At 36.0% G+C, this 12,530-nt stretch overlaps 1 long non-coding RNA gene across 1 annotated transcript; it reads left to right on the top strand.

Annotated features, from left to right (window-relative positions):
* The first annotated feature begins 232 nt into the window (after window positions 1-232).
* Window positions 233-2,302, top strand: LOC132541253 (uncharacterized). The gene is made up of 3 exons (XR_009552420.1): window positions 233-481; window positions 659-736; window positions 2,204-2,302. It is a non-coding gene; the product is annotated as an uncharacterized LOC132541253 (long non-coding RNA).
* Window positions 2,303-12,530: the final 10,228 nt, after the last annotated feature.

Consider the following 12,530-nt stretch of genomic DNA (forward strand, 5'->3'; position numbering starts at 1 on the left):
ATTCGAAGACTTAAGTACATTCTTCTTGTCAGGAGTAAATTCCCCCACCATGCTCAGTGATTTTCTGTTAAGATCAATGAGCTTAGTGTCAGTCCCCGCCCCCCCACCTCCGTAGGGTAAAAGGGTTTTTTTTTGCCAGTGGTTAACTTGTGTCCTTCAGTTACAAAATTGTGAGGTAGATTTAAAGTGTAGCCTACTAGCCTCAGCCTGTAGAACTAACAAATGAAAAAAAAAAAAAAAAGAAACCTAACATAAGAAGTAGGAGGGGGACTTTAATTTTGAAATGAAAAGCACTTGCTTGCCAATTTAGATGTCAGTGGAGGAATGTACTTGGTTAAGGAAGTTAATGAATATTCAGGCATTCTATGGTATCATCTTCTTTTCCTTTCAACTCCTACAGCACTGACTGGTTATATGGACTTCTGAAAGTATTTCTCTTCCTTTCTTCAAATGGCATCTAGCCCTATAGGATGAAATTAAGGTTATGAGCTTGAAACTTCCTGCTGTCTAGGATTTCTTTTTCTTCTTAGAGTGGGAACAAACATATGAGTATCAAAAAAATGTGTCAGCAGACTGTAGCCTTCCCAAGCCATATGTACATTTAAACTCATATACACCACTAATACACACAGAAGATTATCTCTTCCTTGAATTTCAGGATGGCATTTCCAGGCACAAAAAGCACCTGTTGGTAAAACTTCTCTCTGTAATGAAGGCCATCTGGAAAGAGACAAAGGTAGGGTGTGAGGACTCTGGGAGGTGGTGGTGGTGGTGTGTGTGTGGGGGGAGTGGAGGGGGGGCTTCTAATACTGATTGAGGCAGCAACTGTGCTGAGAACTGTTAGCAACTGTGGAAGAACAAATACAGTGGACAGGGGCTCATTTATCTAAGTACTGTTTACACAGGCAGCCAGCATTCAAAAAGGAATAGATCTGGATTATGAAACTTTCTTCCTATGCAAAAATAGGTGTGATGCAGGAAATCTGAAACCTCTTGGCATCCCTCCCTTGTCATTTGAACATTTAACATGGTGCTTGTTTTCATACCATTCAGGGCTTATCCCCTGATTACTTTGTGGAGAGGAAGGAAAAGAGATATAAAGTAACCTACCATTTAAAATGTCATCTTTCAAGAAGCATATGTATTAAACAAAATAAGTAGGGCAGAAGCAGTACTGATAAATAATCCTGGTGATATTATATGTCAGAGCACAATACAGAACTTGTGGCACCAAATCAATGGAGTAGTCTGCTTTGTCCAGTATTTTGTATATGTAAGTGGCACAAAGAGCTATTTTCTGTGAGGCTCCGGTGACTTTTGATGACGTGAACCTTGAAGCAATGTAAAAGCTAAGGTCTTTGAGGATTAACCTCTCAAGAATTATCAAACCGTTGTTTGTACATAATATGTATATTTTACTTAGAGAGATTTAGATTCAGTATCAGATTTTCACTCATTTAATTAACAAATATTTATTAATTATCTATTCCATGTAAACCACATTGATTCAGGCACTCAGGGTCCAGCCGTGACAAGATAAGTAAAAATGCCTTGCATCCTTTAGTTTATAGATCAAAAGAAGGGTTATCATAACGAAAACATTGATATAGATGGGAGGAAAGAAGTTCTGAGGGAAATAAATGCATGAAAGGAGGCATTTGAGTTATGGGGACAGGGCAATTTTAGTTTTATGTTGAGTGGAATGACAAGGACTTACTAAAAAGGTGGCATGTGAGAAAATCCCTAAAGGAAAGGAAGTAAAGCACAAACCATTTAGCATCTGGAAGAAAATGTTCTCTGCTGAAGAGATAAAAGTACAAAAGTCCTGGCAGAAGAACAGTCCTAGCATGTTTAAGGCACATCGAAGACTACAGGTACCATGAAGTATAGCAAGTGGAAACTAATGGGATAGCGGACCGTATAGCTTATTTTTGGCCAATGTAAGAACTCTGGCTTTTGTTTAGAGTAAGATGGAAAGTTGTGGGGGCTGGCTGGTAGCACACTGGGTTAAGCGCACATTGTATGAAGCTCAAGGACTGAGGAAAGATTCCAGTTTGAGCCCACCTGCAGGGGAGTTGCTTCACAAGTGGTGAAGCAGGTCTGCTGGTGTCTTTTTCCCCTCACCCCACTATCTTTCCCTCCTCTCTCAATTTGTCTCTGTCCTATCCTATTTAACAACAACAACAAAAAAAATGGACTCCAGGAGCAGTGGATTCATAGTGCTGGCACCAAGCTCCAGACATAATCCTGATGGAAAAAAGAAGAAGAAGAAGAAGAAGAAGAAGAAGAAGAAGAAGAAGAAGAAGAAGAAGAAGAAGAAGAAGAAGAAGAAGAAGAAGAAGAAGAAGAAGAAGAAGGAGAAGAAGAAGAAGAAGAAGGAGAAAAGAAAATTGTTGGGAGAGTTTGGGAAAGTTCTTGAGAAAACTGTATGTAAGTAATCTTGGTTTGATCAATTAAGAAATTGCAAAAATAACTCAGGAAGGAGATAATGGTGACTTAGACAAGAATGTTAACAGTGTAAAGTGTGTGAAAAAGTTGTTTACTAAGACTATTTTTAAAGATAAGATACCAACAGGATTTGCTGATAGAAGTGTATATAGTAGATTTTTCCTTTCAAATCATCCTTTTATAGTTTCTTAGGGAAGGTCTACATGATTTTACATCTATCAGAGGCAATGAAATTCACCTTACCTATAATTTTCTCAATTTTATAAGCTTTGATCATATTTCCCATCAAGGTTTTCATTTTCCTAAGTAGAAGGCTCTTACTATTGTTCTCATACCTTTATCCTCACTGTGATGCATTATGGAGGGGTTGAGTGCAGTGCTCTCAATGAATTATGCCTTATCTTGATATGGAAATTCACATTGAATCTAAGATAATACTCTACTTTCCTTATTTTATGTTCCTTTATTGCAGCAAGTCATTTGATAGGAACCAAGCAGTTCTAGCATTGAATACAGTTTATGTATTTTTAAATTTCAGATTGATTTATTTTTATGAGAGAAGGAGAGAGAGGGAGAGGGAGAGGGAGAGGGAGAGGGAGAGGGAGAGAGAGATTATAATACTTCACAGACATGGCTTATGGTGGTACTAGGCACAAGAGGACAAAGAATTGAATCTGGGACCTCTGGGGCCTCAGACATGCAAGTCCTAGGATCTAACACATGGAGATATGTAAAAACAAAAACAAAAACAAACAACAAAAAACCTGCTGTTCTCTGGATGCCAGGGTGCAGTGTTTCATTCATCTTTCAGGGCTGAGAAACAAACTCCATCACAACATTAGCAGTGAAAGAAAGGAGATTTTTATCTAGTGTCTTCCATGCCTATACCACGAGGTTTTGGTAAAATGCCCCCTACATAGGTGTTTTCTAATCTGCCTGTGTCTGCTTCCTAAAGCTATAATCACTCTAATATTTTCAAATCTCCCAAGTGGACTCACAGTCTCTCTCTATATTGGGTATGTGTGCATACAGCTATGTCAAGTACAAACATTTTATGGGTATCACAAAACATTTTAAAAAGCATGTACAATTGAATAATCTCTCCTAGTATGTAAACCACCTTATATAAGACTTGTTATCTACAATTCTGGTGATTATATCAGATTCTGTGTTCACTCTACAAATTCTGAACTTCCTCAAGGATATAGACATAATTCTGGGCTATCCAATAAGACAGGCTTCATGTTACCCTGAAGACTTGTTAACCACTATCTATGTTTACTCAGATATGGTCAAAACATCTCCTAGAGGCCGCAGACAGGACTACAGAGAAAGCAAGGAATTTCTGACATAATCTGGTATAACACACAGTTGTTAGTAATTAAGAAATAATGTTCAGCAGAGAAATAAGGCATCATAATCAAGATTGCTCTATGAATCACTATTACTTCAGTAATTCTAGTACACACAATATACAGTTATACTATGAAAACCTTTGTGATAGCTAACGATGGTTTTGAATGTTTTGTTTTGAATGTTTTGTTCATTTTTATTTAATCTTCAGTCATTCTCTGAAGTAAGCAGTAAAGAAAATGTTTTAGAGAGATCAGTTGCCTTGACTAATGCCACACACATAATAGGTTTCACCTTCTAGTATTTGCAACCGATTTTTTATTTTTGTTGCCTTTGATTTCAGTTAATTTTGTGTTTCAATTTAGAGGGTTTTTTTAAAAGATAAGATTAACATTAAATCAGTAAACTTTGTGTAAAACTGACTACTTTGTTCATGTAGATGTGCCACATTTAGGCAGTTACATATTAGAGAAAAACAAAGGGAATGTGTTTCCCAAAGAACAGGACAGCCTTTGGATTAGAAATGGAATATCAACTCCCTCAAGTTTATGTCTGCTGATTTTGATCTGGAACCCTATAACTTTTTAAGTCTGCATTCTATTGATCCATGTTGTAAAGTTTGGACTTATCAACCTTCATAGCTGCCTGAGTCAAGATTTTAAAAAGGTTTCATTCAAGCAATCATGGAAGCTAATATATATATATGTTAATAAGTATTAATTTCTCTTGGTTGATTGTACACTGAGCATTATGTAGTACCCATCCCTGTCTTTTATTTTATTTTAACGTCTACTGTGTCAGATATAAATATAGCTGTATTATTTTAAAGATTATAATTGCAGTATATATTTGTACAAATATGCAGGGCATTTTTCTTAACCTCAGGTTACTTTACTAAAAAATTATTCAAGTTATTAACAGTTGATTAAAACCTATAAACTTTGTATACATTATTTATATCTTCAATCTAATGCATAGTAAATAAACATAATTTATTACAACAAACAAGTAAAACATACAGCCTGCTCTTAGTAAATAACATTTATTAATCTAAGATCTAAGAAGCCAGAATGTTACAAGAAAATCTCTCGTACTAGTTAGAATTTAATTTCATAAAGATAAGGAACAGATTAAGTATAAAGCTAATAAAAAAGAACTTTGAACTTTGCCAAGTTATTAATTACACTTTGTCTGTTTTGAGGTATTAGATCATTATCCAATAGTTTTTTTTTTTTTTTATTATTCTTATGATTAGATGTCAAAGTCCACCTCACTGCTCCATTTTCTCAAAGTAGTTTGGCCAAAAACTTAGATTTTCATTTTATCTAGGTTACTATCACTGAAACCAATTATCTCCAAATTCAACTTATTTATATGCAAAATATTTGGAAATTTCTCTTTTTAATTACAAGAGCTCTGACCTCCGTTGTGTGTCACATAAGAATATAAGAATCCAGAAAAAGGTCTTGAAAACGAATCACATGAGTTTGATTCTATGGTAAGTTCTCAGTAACTTACTACATATTTCAACCCTATCCATTTGACCTTCTTGGTCCTCTTTTTTTGTTCTTCAAATCTAAGTACTTCTGAGAAAATTAAACACAGTAGTTTTACTGGTTTAACTGTTAGGCAAATGGCAATAACACAAGAATAGTTTGCTTATAAATGTTCGGACTACTTTAACCCTAGCTAGAATCAGCACACTAACCAGGTTTCACTGTAACATAGGCAGGTTTTTTTTCCCCTCATGTGGTATCTAAGGGAGTTTCATGTTACAAAGACATAGCTGGGTAGTCGTGACAGGTCAACCTAAAAAGGTTAAGATCTTTAATGTCAGATCCAAATAGTGAAAGCTAGCTGATCTTTTCTAAGACCTATATAATGATAACCAGTAAGAAGTTAGCATTCCCTTTCCAAATTGTTTGGAAATATAAATTGATATTCAAGAGAAATTCTGATTCCGTTTATATTTCTATAGAAACAGCAGGAAAAAATACAAAACAATAACAAGCTGACAGTTTCTGCTTTCAAACTCTGTGTACGCAGACTAGAATGCATATATTGCTAGAGGCGAGGAAACTCAAAAGTCCACTAAGTTTGGAGTTTGTTGTTAAATTTGGCATCACTAATTTTCAAGCGCTTCATGATGCAACACCATGTTTCCTCCTATAACTATAAATATATATATACATATTTGGGGATCTTTCTAATTTTATGTTTGTTGTTGAATGTTAGATTAATTCCACTGTTGTCTGAGAAGATGCTTTGCATGATTTCAATGCTCTTGAATTTACTGATTCTGTCTTTATGGCCTAACATATGGTCTATTCTTGTGAATGTTCTATTTGGACACAAACAGAATTTTATATATATATATATCTCCAAACTATATTTGGATATTAATTAGTTGTTTTTTTTTCTACAAAAGCTTGCTCCTCAAGGAGCATGTGAAACCATCATAACCATTATCACTACCTTGGGATTTATAAAAGTAGGCAGATGAGTATAAGGGTCAATAATTCACTTTATCAGATTTAAATACTTTTTATTTATAACACAAACCAAAAATTGCTCTAATACCTTCCAGCCCTTCCCTGCCCACAGTTTTGTGTTTTGGATTTGACATAGCTATAGATCAGAAAAAAAAAAAAAAAACAATTAATTGCACAACCAACACTCTGGGCTTTAAATTCTGCTTCTGCTACTTATGTAGCTATGTGTTCTTGAAAGGTCATTTGATCCCACTCATTCTTAATTCTATTACTTAGTAAACAATAGTAATTATGCCACCTCTTTTGTATGGTTCTTGAAAGAATTATATGACTACAAGTAAAGTGTGCAATTTGCTATTATTTTTATTATCTTTTAAAAGTATTATATTTATTTATTGGATAGATATAGAAATCAAGAGGGAAGGGGTGATAGAGAAGGTGAGAGGTAGAGACACTGGAAACACCGTTTCACCAATCACAAAGATTTCCCCCTGAAGGTGGGAACTGGGCGCTTGGAACAGGGGGCTTGAACCCAGGTCCTAGTGCATTGTAATGTGTGCTCAACCAGGTGAGCCACCAATTGACCCCCAGTTTGCTATTATTAGCATTGCAGTGCTTGGTTTATTCCAACTACCTAAGCCATCAAGCTGTATTCTTAGGGAAGATATACTTACAGTAAGGGAATATACATTATATATACATATTATATATATATTTCTGATGATTGGTTACTTTTTATTCAATTAAATACCTATAAATTATTATTTACTAATACTATACAGGTTGTTGGTGGTTAAAAAAGTAACACTGCCCTTGCTTGTAAATAATTTATAGTCTTAGGGGAAATGATGAAATATATTCACCAGAAGCAATCTGAGATCAGTTCAACAGTAGCATCCTTCTCATTATTTTGTTGTCCAATTTTTTATTTATTGCTCACCCATTCAGGCTGGTTTTTTACTTGCTGTTTTATATGCATTGCCTCAGAAACAATTTATATAGCAATCCAGTAAGAATATGTTATCCTATTAACACTGGAAGATATTGTAGCTCAGAGAAGGTCTATGACTTGCCCAAGGTCATACATACTGTAAAACTTTGCATGTATAAGAAGAATCTACTTTCACAAAAGCTTCTTCCTCAGATGATTCTCAGCAATATCTTAAGATGATAATTTTGTTTATAGTTTTATTTGCATGTGGGAAAGGAATACTGAAAAATGTCAAAAACTTGTCAGTCCCTCTACTTAGTGCTATAAAACTGAATATATTCTGGTTCAAAATAAATATGAAAAAATGAAAAATATGAAAGCTTCATGTTTTGAAAGTTAGAAATAGTTGAAAAAATTGATAGGCATATTTTGTGAAGATTTCAGTGATTGTTTTGGTGATTATTTTAATTGGACACTATTGCTTTTTTTTCTTTGTATGTTCAAAGACCTGCTCTTGAAGATCAGACATTCATTTAAACATAGCCCCAAAGAGCCTGTAAATGTCATTCTGCTACCCCATGTGGATATATTTTGCTTTTTACAATAGATGCATTTTTAAAATAAATTGAAACATGATCTCTTGGCATGGTTAATAAATACTAACTAATAAAAAGAATGAATGCATATATTTACATTGAATTTACATTGTAATATCTGGGATGCTTTATTTTCATTTCTGATTGATTTTTAATTGGTTGTGGCCTTGCCACTCCAACTTTAGTTACCTCTGTCCCAATAGACTTTATAGCAAGCAGTGTTAAGTGAATACAAGGATATCTAGGAACTCACTATTCAAAAATTCCAAAATGCATTTTTTTGAAAAATACATATTCATGCATAAATCCAAACACAGCCCATCTTCATTTATCTCATCTCTAGCTTCATTTTTGTCTTATTTCAAAAATATTTTTTAATACTAAATAGAGTTCATCAAACCTATTATTAAAATGAAGGGGAAAAAAAAGGTGTAATAGCCTACAGGGAAGAAAAAGAACAAGAGGCTTTTAGGGAGGAGGGGCTATGGAGCAGCAGCAGCTGTGTTTCTCTCCTCTGCTCTCCCAAGTCAACTAGGAAGACCAAAGGAAACCACCTGGGACCACAACAAGATAGAACTAGAACGACTTCAGAAAACTACCAAATCACCAGTGGGTGCAGACACATGTGTATCGTGGATAGAGAGGAGCCTAGGGAGAGATTAAGTGACTGGTAACAGTCCAGCAGTTTACCAGTTGAGACACCACTTCTAGTCTGTTTCCCCAACAATAAGATGGCTGAAGGGAGGAGAGGACTCCCCTAAGACTCACCAAATGCAACTGTGAGTCTCCATGCTACTTTCCTCAGAATCTGGAGCAGCGGGGGGTGGGAGGCTGTACTGACACCAGGGGACAGAAAATGAACGAGGAAATTCAGGAGAAGATCTATAACTCGGTGGCCTAGCTGTGGAGTTGTGAGAGTCTCTTTGCATAACCACTAGATTATCTCTGCTCCACCCTGCTTTATCTCTTGGTCAGGAGTCAGTGATTAAGCTAAGAAGGCTACTTATAATTTAAAAGTCCTCAGGATCCCATATCCTACAGGGAAGAAAAAGAACAAAAGAAGCTTTTAAGCCATTGACCTCTAACTAAGGTATTAAAATAAGATTGAAACAACTGTCAATTTCCACAACTGTGAAACGTTTAATTACCTTACTTAGACACAGGTCAATCCAGGCAAGAGTGATCAGTAATTTGAAAAGTACTGAGAGAGAGACTTCATAATATAATATATAAAATGGTTAAACCAACAAGAAGAAATATTGGAGAAATGAACCAGGACAAGAGTCCAGCTAAAAGCCCCCCAAAGGTTGAAGCACAAAATAATGAGGTCAACATCCAAACACTAGTTAAGGAAATAATCATATGAGTGAGTAAAGAGTTTGAAAGAATTGTCATCAGAAATAAGGAAATAGGGGTTGGGCAGTGGTGCAGTGGGTCAAGCGCATGTGGTTCAAAGCTCAGGGATGGGCGTAAGGATCCCAGTTTGAGCCCCCAGCTCCCCACCTGCAAGTGAGTCGCTTCATGGGTGGTGAAGCAGGTCTGCAGGTGTCTGTCTTTCTCTCCCCCTCTCTGTCTTCTCGTCCTCTCTCCATTTCTTTCTGTCCTATCCAACAATGAACAACATCAACAATGGCAATAATAATAACCACAATGAGGTTACAACAACAAGGGCAACAAAAAGGGGGTAAAATAGCCTCCAGGAGTGGTGGATTCATGGTGCAGGCACTGAGCCCAGCAATAACACTGGAGGAAAAAAAGAAAGAAAGAAAGAAAGAAAGAAAGAAAGAAAGAAAGAAAGAAACAACAAATGAGACTCTAGAAGAAAACACTAATTATCTCAAGGTTTTTAGAGCACTGAAAGCTGAAATAGCTGAGCTAAGAACACAACTAGCTGAACAAGCTAAAACAGTATCAGAACAGAGTAAGAAAATAGATGAAATCCATAAAACAGTAGAGGGGAGAGAGAAGAGAATCAATGAGGCTTAAGACAGAACTAGCCAGATCGAGGACGAATTAGAGACAACTAAAAAAATAGTAAGAGATCTCAAAAAGAACTTAAGAGATACTGAAAACAACAACAGAGACCTATGGGATGACTTCAGAAGAAATAATATAGGCATTATTGGCTTACCAGAGAAAGAGAGGGATGGGAAGAATGCATTCTTCAGGACATAATAACTGAGAACTTCTCTAGTCTAGACAACATCAAAGACATAAAGGTTCAAGAAGCCCAGAGGGTCCCAAACAGAATTAACCCAGACTTAAAGACACCAAGACACATCATATTTAGAATGGAAAGAAATAAGGATAAAGGAAGGATCATGAAGGCTGCAAGAGAAAAACAAAGAGTCACCTACAGAGGAAAACTCATAAGATTAGCTTTAGATGTCTCCACACAAACACTACAGGCCAGAAGAGAATGACAAGATATCTACTGAGTGCTCAATGAGAAAGGTTTTCAACCAAGACTACTGTATCCTGCTAGACTGTCATTCAGACTTGATGGAGCCATAAAAATCTTTTCAGACAAGCAACAGTTGAAAGAATCAACTATCACCAAGCCTGACCTGAAAGAAGTTCTGAAATGTCTCCTATAAATAGTCAGACAACCATAAATATGCCATATATCAGAACTTTCTAAAACTCTACAAGCATGGCATTAAAATACCTTCAAATTTCGGTATCAATAAATGTCAATGACCTGAATTAACCTATTAAAAAGCACAGAGTAGGAAGATTAATAAGAAAACACAACCCAACAATATGCTTTCTACAGGAAACCCCCTAACTCAAGAAGACAAACACAGACTCAAAGTGAAAGGATGGAAAACTATCATACAGCCAATGGCCCACAAAAAAGGGCAGGGACAACTACTCTCATATCTAACACGATAGACTTTAAAATAATAAATAAAATTAAAAAGATAAGGATGGACACTACTTAATGCTCAGAGGATCAGTCAATCAAGAGGAATTAACAATTATTAATATCTATGCACCCAATGAGAAGCCATCTAAATACATCAACCATCTACTGAACGAGGTACAGCCATATATTAACAGCAACACAGTAATAGTGGGGAGTTCAACACCCCACTCTCTCAACTTGACAGATAATCTAGGCAGAAAATCAATAAAGACATGAGGGAGCTAAGTGAGGAGATAGATAAACTAGAACTATTGAACATTTTCAGAGTCGTTCATCACAAACAACTGGAATACACATTTTACTCATGCTCATTTTACTGAGTCAAAAATGACCCATTTTACTCATGGGTCATTCTTAAGGATAGACTATATGTTAGGTCACAAAGATAGCATCAGCAAATTCAAGAGCATTGAAGTCATCACAAGCAACTTCTCAGACCACAGTAAAATTAAACTAACACTTAACGATCAATAAAAGGTTAGTAATCTGTCTGGCTGAGCTTCACTGATGGGAGACAGATGACCAGGGACCCATGGCTGAGTTGTACGCAGTATCTCTTTATTCATGCAAGATGCAGCACAATCTAAGCCAACCTAAGCTAAAACTAAACTACTATACTTTTAAGTAGGGTGTAAACAGGATGTGATGTAGAGAGGGTGGAGAGAAAAGTGACTGGTGAAAATCAGGGTGTGACAAGGAGAGGGGGCAGAGCAGGCGAGAATTCTACCACTGAACCACCAATGCCATGGAGGGAGGGTGGTGCTTAGTTAACAGTGGTTATGTAAATAGAATACAGTGTTAAGCAGGGGGGATTAAACCAAATGAAACAGAAGGGGTTTTTAGAAGCAGAATTAGAAGCATACCAATAGTAATCATCCCCAAATGTGGAAGCTCAACAGTACACCACTTAACAATTACTGGGTCAAAGAGGAAATACAGGAAGAAATCAAAATGTTTCCATAGTTCAATGAAAATGAAGACACAATCTATCAAAATATTTAGGACACAGCTAACGCAGTACTGAGAGGGAAGTTCATAGTCATACAAGCACACATTAAGAAACAGGAAAAAACACAAATAAACAGCCTGATTGCACATCTTAAAGACCTAGAAGAAGAAGAACAAAGGAGCCCTAAAACAACCAGAAGGACAGAAATCACTAAAGTTAGGGCAGAAATAAATAATATTGAAAATAAGAAAATCATACAAAAGATCAACTTACGTAAATGTTGGTTCTTTGAAAGAGTGAACAAAGTCATCAAACCTTTAGCCAGACTCAAAAAACAAAAAAGGGAGGAGACTGAAATAAATGGGATCATAAATGAAAGAGGAGATATCACAATAGACTCCACAGAAATTCAGCATATCATGTGAGACTTCTATGAACAATGATATGCCACCAAGCTAGAGAACCTGAAAGAAATGTACGATTTTCTAGGTAACTAAAAACTTCCAAAATTAAGTAAAGAGGAACTAGATAAGATGAACAGGCCCATCACAGCTAATGAAATTGAAACAGTTATCAAAAACCTTCCCAAAAATAAAAGTCCTGGACCAAATGGTTTTACAAAGGAATTCTACAAAACCTTCAATGAAGAACTAATACCTCTACTTTTAAAAGTCTTCCAGAAGATTGAAGACACTGGAATACTCCCTTCCAGCTTCTATCAAGCCAACATCACTCTGATACCAAAAGCAGACAGGGACACAACCAAAAAAGAAAACCACAGACCAGTATCTCTGATGAACATAGATGCTAAAATATTGAACAAAATTCTAGC

This window comes from Erinaceus europaeus, chromosome 11 (assembly GCF_950295315.1).
Source record: "Erinaceus europaeus chromosome 11, mEriEur2.1, whole genome shotgun sequence".
Classification (NCBI taxonomy): domain Eukaryota; kingdom Metazoa; phylum Chordata; class Mammalia; order Eulipotyphla; family Erinaceidae; genus Erinaceus; species Erinaceus europaeus.